We start from the raw sequence: 14,376 nt of genomic DNA, 5'->3' as shown, positions 1-14,376 counted from the left end.
GCAAAGCACTTGAGGATATGCTCAAGTTTAAGCATGTGTTTTAGCCTCATTAAAGTCAATAAGACAAAGTTACAGATCCACAATTTAAGCATGTAAGGAGGTGCTTTGCTGAGTTGGAGCATACAAAGCAGCGCTCTTGTAGTAGGCTTACACTCCAAGCCTATTAAACTGGAATTAAGGTTGCATGTTTGTAGCAATAACATATGGGAGGAAAACTCTTCTTAAAACATTTCAAAACTGGCTGGCAGAATACAAGGAAATTTGAAGTTTAGAATCCATTTAAAAAACACTGGGCAAAAAAAAAAAAAAAAAAAAACTGCAGGGTGAAGTGGTGTGATTAGCCTCTCTCATTAATAGTTTTGCATCAGAATATCCAAATAAGAGGAGAATCAAGCCACATGTGTATCAGACAATATACAACTCCACCCCCTACTTGTGCTTGATCTTCAGATTCACAGGAACTTGAGCTTTGGCTACTGGGATAAAGCTTAGACTGATTTTAACATCAGATCCTCTGAACCAGCATTAAAACTGGAAGCCGCCTAGCATTCTGGCAACTCCAGCTGTGTGTATGACAGCTTCAGTGAGACTCAATTTTCCGAAGATTGTACTAAAATGGTCATGGGACAAGGGAGAGATTCAACTGTGGCTGAAGAACTTTGTCCACGCCCCAGCTCACAGTGGTTTTAACCCTGCTGCTAAAGCTACTCTACATTTTCTGATGACCATCCCCACTCTGGCCACATCCTCAGGGGCTTCAGCCGAGTTATGGAGCATGCTTCTGGGCCCTGTTTTTACAACAGATCAAATCTAACAGCTGTAAGGGGGTTACCAGAGCTGTGTGTAATTGTAACACATCGCCCCTAAGTTGGACCATCTGTCATGTTGAATCTGGCATCACTGCACCTAAAAGCATGAATGTCTAGTGATTGAACTGAAGGACCAGGTATGTCATCTCACAGATTGTAGCCCATTTCAATCTCTATACTTGGTCTAGTTACTAGAGGATAAAGAACTACGATGCATGAATTAGTACTGGTTGCATCATTATGGCCTTTAGAAGAGGAAGGATACCCAGTAGGGTCTCAGTCTACACTCAGAAATTTAGGGACCCTAAGTTACTACACTTCAGTTAGTCTATAAGGTGCCACAGGACTCCTCGTCACTTTTGCAGATTCAGACTAACACGGCTACCCCTCTGATAAGTTACTACTGGTGCAACTATTAGTAGTAACAGTAGCATGTAGAATATAAATGGGGCTGTGGAGTTCTTACCACTGTAGTCAATCTGCTCAGAGTAAGAAAATGCCAGAAAAAAAAAAGTGGACAATCGGCATCACAAGTATCTTGATCATGCCCAAGGAGTGACCCCCAGGACTTCTGGAGCTAGAAGCATGAACTTGAGTCAAAGGGTACATGGCTGGGATCCAGAAGCTGTAACAGGCTCATAACCTTTGTAGGTTAGGTACAAAAAGGACACTCAGCACTGGTTACACTATCCTCACCACCTCCATAATATAGGACCAAGTCTTTTGCTACTGTGTCTATCAGCTCTCTGAATGAATGCCAGGAGGAGAATCTAGAAACACTAGGAACTGTACTTAGGTCAAGTGGGTTCCCAGTATGTAAGAATATGGGACCTGTTATATTAGAGCAGACCCATGGTCTCTTGAACTTGAGATCTCTCCAACATTGACTAATATCCAATGCTTCAGAGAAAGTTATTCTTAAAAGCCCTTGTACTTAGTTATGCAACACTGTACCATCTCTCACCAAAGCTAGCAATCAATCAACTTACCCCCTCAGGCCTGAAGATTAATAAATAAGACAGAATATACAGGGGTATTCTTCTTCATGGGAACATCTAGTTTTAAAAAAACAACACAAAAACCTCACACATAGCTCTTTCCTGCTCATTTAGTCACAATTTCTTTTCATAGAAGTTTAAAAGTCCTCTCAGGTCATCCAATCCATCCCCCTGCAAGACAGGACAGTCCCTACCATGTGCTTTCTCTAGCTTTCAAAGGCCTATGAGGTTTCCAGAACTTCCCTCAGGAGACTCTTGCACAGTCTAACAGAGCTTTCTTTAGCAGCTTGACATTTTACATATGCCCCTCAGTCCAAACATGTCTCCACTGCGAACATGTCTTGCTCTTCAGTCTTACACATATTGAAGACATTGTGGTTTACAAAATGCATGGGATGTCCCATCAGACGCTGCTTCTGAGTGCACCTTAAACAGAAAGCCCATTGTCCCAGTTCTGGTTCCCACTCTGATACAAATACATGTGGTTCTAACAAAAGTTATCAGATCGCCTAAGCAATTTCATGTAATGCTATGAATAGAAACCAGGGATGGGTGTGATTCAGGAAAATTAAAGTTAATGAGTTTGTAATAAAACCAGCCATTTCCATAAAACATTAGATTCATGGGGCCGTTGGCAGAACTGTAAGTAGGGGAATTTTAGCACCTCAGATGAGCAATCACATTTGCACTTTCTACCACTCTTTCCCTTCATTTCTCCACCCCCTTTTCTGTTCTCCTGGCTTTGTGCCCTGGCCAGCTGCCTTGCTCCTGCAAGGTATGTCTCTCCAAACGGGCAGGAAATGGCACAGGCCAGTCAGTCAACCTGCCTGCTTCCCATCAAAACTTACAAAAGAATTCAGCAAAGCTTTCAGCTTTCACCCAGTGCTCACAGAACAATTGGATCCTGGTGAATCAATGTGTCCAACTGGAAATTTTTCCACTCATCACCAGAAAGAAGCCCCAACAAAACAAAAGAAAGGAATAGATTTATTTTAAAAAATTGACTATAAAGAAGTTTCCAGCGTAGTTTCCATGTTCTTTGTGGAGACATCACCACTTCACTGCTGTATGGTCCAATTGGCAGGGTACTGCCCGGACGACTAGGACATCTGGATTTTTAATCCTTCCTCTGCCAATTACTGGCTATGTGACCTGGCATAAGCCACTTTGTCTCCATTTACCCTCCCATCTTTTGTCTGGGACTGATTAAAAAAAATATGGTAGCCAATCTCTGGCTCATGGTGATCTCCATCAGCCCACGCACAGTATAACTCAGTGGAAAGGAGTACCTTCCACATCCTGGCTGCTCCTGGATACCCCAAACTGGGCGAATTAGATGTGTGTGTCACAGTTTAGTTGGCCCACTCCCATCCCTGCATGGGTATAATTATCTTCCATTGTCCCATAGACACTCTGCAACTTCATGGATGTATGTTGCGTTGGCTCTGCCCCTGCCGGTCCATGATTTCTGTTTGCATAGTCAGTAGCATTTAGGCTATGTCTACACTGCCGAGAAAACTCAGAAAGAGATATAAACAAATTGCATACCACAATTTGTGTCTTTTTCCGCTTTTTTTCTGAAAGATTTTCCAAAATTTGGCCCATCTACACAGGGCCAAACTTCAGGAAAAAAAAAACTCCTCTTTTGGAACATCGCTTATTTCTCTCACCGAAAGAAATACAGGGATGCTGAAAGAACACATCCACTGTTTCAGAAACTGTTCCGAAAAAGTGGGTGCATTCCTTGGATGCAGCAGAGCTTTTCCGGGATACCTCCATGAAAAGCTCTGCAGTCTAGCTACAGCCCTAGTTTAACTGGTGTAAAACACCTGGCATGCTCAGCAGGTGCATATACATTGGATTAATTAACAATTTTAAGAATTGCTCTATACCCATGAGCATTTCTGCTCCTGGCACTCTGGCATAACCTTCATAGCCCTCTTGGGTAACTAGAACTCTGGCATCTGTCCATGAACCAAGTCACTGCAGATGGCACTGATCCATCTGCCTACAGGAAACACGAGTGAGCAATGTGAGGTGGGGCCAATGTACCACACTACTCACAAACACGGAGAAGCAACATGGAGGAGGGGCATCCATGTATTCACTGGCACTCAAACCCAGTTGGTAGCCACTGTTCTGCCAAACCCATCCCTCTCATTGAGACATATGCCTATTGAAATTACAAAAGCATTAGCCAGAAGGGGCATTATCTGCCGCTGTGTTTTCTTCCCTGCCAGCTCTGTCTGGAACATAGGCTAGGTCTAGACGGAAAAAGCTCCATAAATTGCACTCTGCAATTTGTGTCGCTTTTTCCAAGCACTTTTCCGGAAGAGGCTTTTCCACTGTTTGGCCCAGTCTAGCCTCCTCTTTTGGCAGAGCCCTTATCCCTCGAAAAATAAGGTATACAGGGCTCCCCGCAAGAGCGTGTTTGCTCTTCCTAAAATAAAATAAAAAAGCAGAAGAGCAAATGCATTCCTTGCACATGGCAGAGTTTTTCCGGAATACCTCCACTATCCTGGGAAACCCCCGTAATGTAGACGTATCCATACTGCCCAGCCACGATGAAGTAGGAAATGCTGCTGCGTACCTCCCAGACTTATGAAAGACGACCACCTAGCCGCCTCTGCACAAACATCTCCCAGAAGCTGCCTCGTTCTTTGCCAGGTCTACTTCAGAATTGTTCTCTTGGCTTTTATGGACATTGGTGGCGTTTCTCTAGCCTTTCCCCTCCATTTCCTCTCTTTGCGCTGGATTCTGGAGATTTGAGGTTAGAATGACTGATAGGGCAGCTGTTTCCTTGCTGCTTCTGACCATAAAAATCAGCCATTAAATGTGGTTTTGAGGAAGACCTGTCTTCCCTCTGAGATGGCCCCTCTTTGCCATAGTATCTCAGCCCCTTACAAATGTTTTAATTTCCCCTCATAATCCTGTGAGGCAGGGCAGTGCTACCATGGTCTTTATTACAGACTGAGGCCTGCAGAGACACACGGGACAGATCTACCCAGAAAAAAACCCCCCAAACCCTGCAGCAATGAGTCTCAGAGCTTGGGTCCATTGACTTGTGCTCATGCTAAAGAGCAGCATGGATGTCCCCCACACGGGCATGAAACCAGACCTGCCCCGCGCGTTAGGGCCCAGGCGCCAGCCCAAGCAGGAACATCAGCACTGCTATTAGTCGGCCCAAAACACAAGTCCAAGTCAGCAGACTAGGGCTCTGAGACTCTGCCATGGTTTGATGTGGGATGGGGTTTGTTTGCTTTGCGTGCTGTGGAGACGTACCCTCAGTGACTCAGCCATGGTTGCACAACAAGTCCATGGTGGAGCAGGCAATTGAGCTCAAAGCCAAGTAGCATGCTGCCTTCTGGACCCTCCATTTGTTGGCCTGATTTGTTCCAACTGAAAGCTCTTTGGCCTGCCTCCGGCTCAGGGCCCTGATCTTGGTTGATGCTCCAAGATGTTACCACAAGAGAGAATAAATTAAGCTATGTTGGCTGCCGCTTTCTCTCTCATTCACAACAAAAGCAGCCAGAGTGTGCTGGTGAACGAGGTCCTGTGTTTTTTTGGTCTAATTCTTAGACTAGCAGGTTGGAAGAGATCCTTGTATCCTCTAGTCTGAATTCCTGTTTAACAGAGACCAGGACACAGGGCTTCTCTGAATTAATTCCTGCTCAAACTACAGCATCTCTCAGAAAAACATTTAGCCTTGAGCAAACAAACAGAAAATCCACCACAACCGTTGTTAAATTGTTTGTGTTTTTAACAAACTAGTTCCAAATTTTCAATTTAATTCTAGCCCATCTTTGTTCAGCTTCAATCTTGTTTCATCAGCTACACTGATATCAAAGGTCTTCAAACTTTTCAACCCCCATAAAGGTACTTTTAGGTGGATCAAGTCACCCCTCAATCATCTTTTTGATAAGCTAGATGAACAGACCTGTATCTGTTTGAATGGCTCTCTCTCTGAATCACATCCTATAGAAGCTCTTGTAAAAATGCTTCAGACTACACCTAAGCTTTTTCTGTAACACCTCTCCCTGCAGTATTCAAAAGCCAGACCCTCCATATGGGCATGCAAGGATCATCCATCCAGCCTGGCCAAGCCCTTAACTATAAACGGGCTCTGCAGAGGTACAGCTGCCTTTTTGCAACCCACTGCTCCACTTTAGCAAGATCTCTCAGACCACCATCTAGCCTCCATCCCTGTGCAAGCAGAAGAAATTCTGTTATAGTAATGCTGCAGAGATCTTACATGCAGCTGGCTCTGTTCCCTGAACAGAACTTCCAAAGAGCAGAAAGCTCGTAGGGCCAAATTTTGATTTCTCCCACTAAAGAGATGGGGGCCAAGGCTCTAAGTTTGCATCCGGCTCTAAACTTCCCTAAGTTTAAAGGTGTTTGCAGAGCAGGGGGCGAGGACTTGACTCAGGCACATCTCTAATTGGCTCTATCCTGTTCTAGACAGTGCTTCTACTGGAGACATTACATTACACCATTTACTCTGTTGCTTCTCAATTTCCTGGAGTAGTTACAAAGCATTTTCTTAGGCCCAGCTCAACTTTCCTCAGCATGTAGCTTGAAGCTCTTGCCCTTAGCTTCACCCCTTTCAGCTACAGATTTTGACTAGGGGCCTGGCTCTCCCATTCATACCATGAAACTGACCTGCCTGATGGGCTGAGATGACTATGATCCTCCCTTATCTGTTAGCAACAGAGATCCTCATGGTGCTTTCTCTCACTTTCTTTTCCAAAGCCAGTATCAGTCTTGCTGAGGGTTTCAGATACAGCTAATCAAAAGCGGCACTTTCATTTACAATAAGGAACGGAGGTTCCGGAGTCTTTCACTCTTAGCTGCCAGGTTTTCAAGTCAAGAAAGCCTTCTAATCTGCCTTCCAGGTACATTATGGGATGGGATTTACTACATAGTGGAAACAGTTTAAGGTCCAGATCCCACAAACATTGTTCCATTGAAGTCAGCAAGACTGCTGAGGTGAATGAAATTACTCACATGCATCCCAGCAGGATTGGGGTTTAAGGAGACTTTCCCCTACAGGTACCCAAGTGATTTAGGAGGAAAAGATCCTTTATACATTTTGGAAAATCCCACCCCAAATCAGCAACCTGGTAGAATATCAAGGTTTATGGAGTGAGTGAAAAAGGAGTACGGTTACAAACCTGCTATCTTGGGTACCAAGCCTGGGCCAGGGCCTATTTTGTTAAATAGGGTTTGACAATTACTCAGCATTTTAAATGTGAATTTTGCCACATAGTCTGAACAAGTTTCTCTTCTCCTGCTCCCACTTTAGTGATCTGTGCTCCTAAGATTATATGATGTTCTTGGACTCTATGTGCACTAACTCTCCCTTGCAGCGGGGGGTGCTCTATCCCCTGCCTCTTCCCACCTCTGTGCCACCTGCCCCCATTCTACTTCAAGCCCTGTCTCTTCCCCCCAAATTCTTATCCCTCTCCCAGAGTGCAACATCTCCACTCCTCTCCTTCCCTCCCTCCCACATCATTCCAAACACCCCACCTCCCCACCTGCTGACAGGAGGTACAGGGAGGGAGGGAGACCAGTTGGTCAGCCAGACTGCTGGTTGGGGAGAGGCACCGCGGGTAAGGGACAAAAGGGGGAGCTTCCCTGTTGGTGGTGCTGTGCACCAGCTAATTTTTCCCACAGACTTGGCACCTACGGCTTCTCCCATCACTAGCATAGCAGTGGGTTTATATGCACAAGCCCCAATCCTTCCATCTCATCCATTAAACTCAATGATCTCATTAGGGGGAAGAAAGGGTCCCTGAATGGACAAGGTTGCAGGATGAGATCCCTTAATTCGTTACTATTTTATTTTTTTCTCCCAGCATGCTGGAGCCAAAAAACATTCCGACGCTGTGCACGATGCACAGAGACAAGCTAATTTGTTTTTAAGAAGTTGTTCATTCCTGGCCAAGTGGTTTTCTTCTTCTTAATTGGGGTCAGCAGGATGTTGGATAAACTCCAGGCCCCCTTCATTTAAACATATTTTGTAACAAATTAATTGCAGCTAAGGGACAAGAACAGTATCACACTGGGTTAAATGGGAAACCCAAGTTCAGGAACAGCCTCCTAATTCCCAGAACCTCTAGGGCTGCTTGTTGCTCGCAAGAGTCTGAAAGTGCATTTGGATATAACTACACCACAGCACCCCCTGCTGGCTCCTCCCTGCAGAAGCAGCAAAAGCACTAAAATGATGGTCTCCAGCACATCAGCTCAATTGACTAAAGAAATAGGATTAAGGGGGAAAAAAAAAAAATCGAATGTTTTTCTGTTCACTACTTTTTCCAGTGTCAAGGAGAATTTGCTACAGCAATGACCAATGGCTGAGAGAGGACAGTCAGTTTCACAGTATAGGAGCATAAGAATGGCAATACCTGATCAGAGAGCAAAGGTGGGTGGGGTAACGTCTTTTACTGGAGCAGCTTCTTTTGGTGAGACACAAGCTTAAAATATTCCTTCCCCCACCAGGTCTCTCCAATATTCTGGGACAGACATGGCTACAACAATGCATTATGTCATTTCATCAGATGAGAGATCCAAATAGTCACTATCCTGTTGCCATCCGTAGCCTGCACCAGGTAATTCAGAGGAAAGATGTGTAGTTATTAGACTACAATGCCAAAGCGGAGTCCAAGCTCATCTTGAACTTGAAAAGCTGATCATCTTTTTAAAAAGTTATTTCTAAGTCCAGGTTTTGCTTCCAGGCCCATAGGCAGGAATCTCTGTGTGCTTGCTTTTTTTGGTAAATGTGAACTGCAAAAGTGTGAATGCACACCCCCCTTTGGTCCTTCCCCCAGTCTGCTAGGCTATGTCTCCACTTGTGGCTTCTTGCACAAGAACCCACAGAGTGCCTACACTGACTGCCTGCTCTTGCGCAAGGAAATGTACAGTACAGTGTGGTAAGAGGGCTTCTTGCGCAAGAGCTACACTCTTTAACAGGTGTAAGCCCTCTTGCACAGGAGCTCTTGTGCAAGAGGGTAACGTGGACGCTCGGCAGGATTTCTTGTGCAAGAAAGCCCTATGGCTAAAATGGCCATCAGAGCTTTCTTGCGCAAGAGAACGTCCACACTGCCGTGGGCGCTCTTGCACAAAAGCATAGCTCGCACATGGCAGCGTGGAAGTTTTCTTGCACAAGACTTCTTGCACAAGAACGCTTGCGCAAGATGCTCTTGTGCAAGAAGACGCCAGTATAGACAGAACCCTAGAGTATGGGGAGGGAGGGCTGGGGCAGTGGTGGATCCATTGGCTGGATAGATCATACTAACTTGGGGGACTATGGGAGGGTGCTTTTGCACCCCCCTCATGTACAGCCCTGGCTTTTCTCTGCTGTCCCCTACTCCCCATTTAAAGGGAGGAATGCTCTTCATTCTATAGCCTGTTGCTTTATAAGGGCTCACACCTGAGGTTCTGCATATATGTCCTGCATCCTAGGTCAGCAGACATCAAACCTACTTTTCATTTGGAGAGCTCTTTCCCCCACCCTTTCCATGATTTTCTTTTCAGGTCTTCACTCATTGTCTTTTTATTCACTTGCCCCATGCTCCTCTGCCATCTGGAACGGGGTATTTCTCATTTAGTGAATAGTGGTGTATAAAGAAGCCATAAATTGCAAGCTATTAGGAAGACTATGGGGGTAGCCTACAGCACTCACTGATGCCAAATTAAATTCCAGGATGTTACTATTTTTCCATTTAGAGAAAGATGTTTGGAGACTGGCTGAAGTCAGATGTACATCAGATGTTCTTGGCTTCACAGCAGTGGTGTTGCTGGCACTTGTTAGCCATCCATTTTTCGATAGGAGCCAGTTACATTTTTTTATTGTGCAATAACTAGAAGTGAGCCTACAAACAAAAGTGAGCAACTTCCCCATTAATGTGGCTTTAGCTCACCACTGGAATAACTTACCCTGGGAGGCACAGTCAATTTGCCATTGCTTTAAATCAAGTCTAGATGCTCAAGAGAGACTATAGCTGAGGGGCAGGGACCTTTGTTTGGGTTGGGCACTGCTGACCCACAAAAAAATCAGTTAGGGGCCACACACAATGAGAAGCAAAAACAAATCCCCACTGACAGAGGAGGAGAAAGACACTTCCCACATTTCACTTACACACCAGAGCCTAGTAGATTTTGTGTGCTCCAGCCCCCAGGGGAGGTGGTGTGTGGGGCAGGGTGAAGCCCTGAGGCTTGGGGGCCGAATGCAGGCAAACCAGGGGCAGAATCTGACTCTCCCCCGCCCCTCCGCTGTAGCTGAAAGAGACATTACAGGCTCAATGCAGAAATTACTGGATTTTTTTTGGGGGGGGGGCAGGGAGGAGAGTGTGCGCTTGGGTTATAGAGTAGGTCAGACTAGATCATCATACTGATCCCTTCTAGTGTAAAAAAAAAGTCTATAAAAAGTGTTTTGATGGAGACAACAATAGGAAGCGGCAGCACAGGAAACAGTCACTTGAAATGACTAAGCTCTGCTTCCTGTAAGAGAAATTCCAGCACTCTCACATCATGGCTAAGGGCAAACACATTGTATATTCAGAGGTGAGCAAGAAGAAAGGTTAGCAATGACTCACATATTTGGAGCGGTCGTATTAAGATTGTGAAATAGAGCACTGTTAATATTATAGTAGTACCAAGTGGTATTTGGCATTTGTATTACAGAATCAAGGTCAGGTCCCCCGTTGTGTGAGGTGCTGCACATTCACACATCAAGACAAGAATTCCTGTCCAGAGAGCTTACAATCTGAACAGACAAGGGACGTACTACAATCCTATGCTTTCAGCTGGGGAACTGAGACACAGAACTATTAAGTGACTTGCCGAGGGTCACATGGAACAGGTCCAGTCTTTACCACAAGCAGGCCATCCTTCATCCTCAAATATATATAGATACCAAACTCAACCTTCTAGGAGCCAAAAAGCAAGCATACACCCTCTTCTGAGATTCTTATCCAATTCAAGACAAGTCCAGCAGCATGGCAGGCTGGATGTATTTGGGCTTTGGATAATTATATTTAGGGAAGGACTTGAAGAGCAATCCTTTCGATGGATGAAAAATCTAGCTGAACAAGAAAGTTCATAAAGAGTTGTGGTGAAAGGCAGGGTGGATAGCCATTAATACTGGGGGTGAGGAAGGCAGAGTTATTAAATGTAGTGAGTCATGATTCAAAGAGGGAGGCAGGCAGCAAGTTGGTGAAGTTCAGTGATGACAAATTAGGCTACAGAAGTTGCAGAGTCAGTTTTTCTCCCTCTGCCCCTGCGGTGCGCTGAGTTCTACTTTGACCTCAGGTTGGTAGTTATCTGTCAGAGGAAACCACTAAGAACAGCCAACACTCACATAGTACATCTCCTTCGCAGGCCTAGAGTCAGAGCTGAATACTTAGCTGACAGAAGTGAGGTTACACAAACTAGTGGCGCTATAGCACCAAGATGACTGTAGGAGAGAGAGAGATTCTTTTCTGTCTGGTGCAGCAACACTTTTCACATAGGTCCCTGTACAGGATCACAGGTCCACACTTGGTCTATCTTCAAACCCTCTTTGAGGCCTTCATAGGGGTTGTACAGGAAGACAAGACAGATTATTCTATGCTCCTCCATCAGGCAAAATGTTATCCACATTGTAGTAATTCATTAAGTTTGTTTAAAAATATTAGGCGCTGGCCTTAGAGGCAAATTTTCCTGCTGGCTCATTTGGGTATGCTCAAATTACGTACATGGTGCTCAAAAGTGAGCCAGGTGCTTTGCAGAGATGTAGTTAAAAAGGGTGCACACTGGAGCATGCTTTGGATTGGCATGACAGACCCTTTGCCATTGATGATAGCAGATGATTCAGGAAACACAGCTTGACTTTCAGGCTGAGTTTTCATATCTTGCTGCTTGTAAACTGAGCTAACTTGATATTGAACTATTGACATACCATCAGTATAGAACTGTTCACTAAGGGTACATCTACACAGCAGGGCAAAACTTGAATTAAACTATGCTACCTGAGCTATGTCAGTTGTGTATCTGAAATTGAAATAGCTCAACTTGGCATTTGGTATTGCCTATGAAGCAAGAAGTCAAAGGAAGAGTGATCTTCATTCAACTTCTCTTACTCCTTCTGAAATGAGGGTTGCAGGAGTTGGAGTAAGAAGTCCTCCAGCTCACCATTATTTTGAAATAAAGGCTTGTAGACACACTGTGTTATTTCGGAATAACATCAGTTATTCTGAAATAGGGCACATCTACTCAGCAGCATTAAGTAAGCACTGCTCTTTGTACAGTTATTTGCCATGATTCACAAAGATCTCTGGCTTGTTGCAACAACATGTATAAAAGCAAGACATGGAGGAGCACATCGCCATAGAGTAAAAAGAAAAATTCAGGACAGTAACCCCAGCTCCAGTTGTGGTCTTCTCAACTCTAAATAAATTAAACAAGGTCAGGCCAAGTCAGAAGTTGGATGGGAGACCTATGAGGAGAAAATAGGGCTGTTAAAATGGTGCAGTGCCTGTGATTAGAACACACTTCACTGAGTCAATAGCAAAGCTTAGGGTGTGGTTTCTTTCAGCTGTGATGCAAAAGTAGCATTTTGAACTGTTAGAAGAGGGCCCTGGTCAAATTATGGCTCAGGTTTTATATCATACTAACCTTAATCTCCCTGCATTTCCAGTTTGAAAATGGGTTTCTTCCCTTCCTCCCTAAAATACACCATTTAAAAATGTCTGTGGCTGGTCCCATAAAAAAAAATCAGTACAGAACTGGTGTGTGTTCATACAAAAAGGATACTGAATCAATGCAACCTGATATCATGAAAGGTGTACTGCCACCCAGAGAGTAGCCTGTTCAATGTTTGTCTTCTGCCATCAAAGCTAATCCTAAGACCAAAGGATATGATTTGATGTAAAGTTGCATTTGCTGCAGAAATAAACGTTGTAAATATATTCGTGATAAACAGAATTAGAATAGATCAGGCAGTCATATTTGATTTTCTGGAGAAAGTAGTGAAAATGGATCAGCTCTTACTTTTAAAATTATTGCTTAATATCAGAAACAAATGTCATTTGAGGGCATTAAAGGGCAGCACTTATTTCAAAGAAACCAAGTAGATGCACATCCAGCAGCAAAAAGGAGTAGTTTTGTAGCAAGCTCATGACACACATACATTTATATTTGTTAGTCTAAGGTGCTACAGGACTACTTGTTTTTAAAGTTACAGACTAACACGGCTACCTCTCTGAGGCTTATAATCTTGCAGCATGAAATTCACTACTACAGGCAGGGCTGGACTGAGGCAGAGGGACCTACCTCCAGGAGTCACATGATTACATCAGACTCAAAGGTTTCATTTTCTAAGTCAAAGTCTAGACCTCATGGTTGAAGACTGAAATGCAACTGAAGCATAACTAATGCAGTGATGGCTGCAGGCAGTTTGAAGCAATAGCTTGGAGTGGGATAAATTGCCCAATGCATCTCAATGGGATGGTAACAGAACAGATAGGGGGACCCTGCCAACAGAATTCTTACGACAAATCATGTGGTGTGAGAAGAGCTCTAGGTCAGTGCCTGGAGATGGAAGGAAAGGGGAGGTTATAGTTCTGGCCCACACTGAAGAATGGCTATCAGAGTTAAACTCTGAAAACCCCACACTGAAGAACTCCAGGTATTTGAGGAAATGAAACATATCTATCTTCATGGAAATCCTGATATGCATAGGGATTGCTCTCATGCAAGTGGGGTGCATGTGGAGCTCTGTGCCCTACATTGACCTTAAGCGGGCAGTAGGTAGATCCCCCCCCCCACCCAAATACAGTGAAATGTACTCTCTACAGTTGGCATGCAGCACATCCAATGCATGTGCTTTAATTTCAAATTAAAGCACATGTATTGGATATGCTGCACTGAAAAAAACAATCCTTTTAAAAGTTTAGTTTCCCCACAAGTTTTCGTGCAAGCTAAGTTCCATCCGAATATTGTGGAGTCAATAAACTTGGATAAACAACTTGGACATGAAGAAAAACTTCCTAAGTGTCAGGGTGGTTAAGCACAGGAATAAATTGCCTAAGGAGGTTGTGGAATCTGTCTAACCTGCTGTTAGACATCTCTAATGACGAACACCTGTCAGGGTGGCCTAGATCATGGGTGGTCCTGCTATGAGTGCAGGGGACTGGACTTGATGACCTCTTGAGGTTCTTTCTAGTTCTGTGAACTATACCAAACCCACAACTTCTGAGGTTTGCCTGTCGCTAGGCTCTAGAGCACGCAGGAAAGAAAATTATTCTAGTCAAAGGTGAGCTGCCAAAGCTGCTAAAAAGGGCAAATATTGGTTTAGTTTTTTATAGTTAATGTTTCAGCCAAAGGAGTTATTTTAGTGAGCCCAGAATATTCACGGAGGATCATTAAAATGTATTTATTATTCTCAACATAAGGTCCTGATGTGGGGACCTCAGAAAGAAGCTTTGAGAAGGTGGCAAAAAGCAAGTTTTTGTGACTGTCAGTATTCTAATCTTCCACTGTTTTTGTGGCTAACACTATGTGGCAAGTACATGCTTTTTTTGGCTAGTAGG

This window comes from Pelodiscus sinensis, chromosome 4, assembly GCF_049634645.1.
Source record: "Pelodiscus sinensis isolate JC-2024 chromosome 4, ASM4963464v1, whole genome shotgun sequence".
NCBI classification, from domain to species: domain Eukaryota; kingdom Metazoa; phylum Chordata; order Testudines; family Trionychidae; genus Pelodiscus; species Pelodiscus sinensis.
This window is presented reverse-complemented; position numbering follows the sequence as displayed.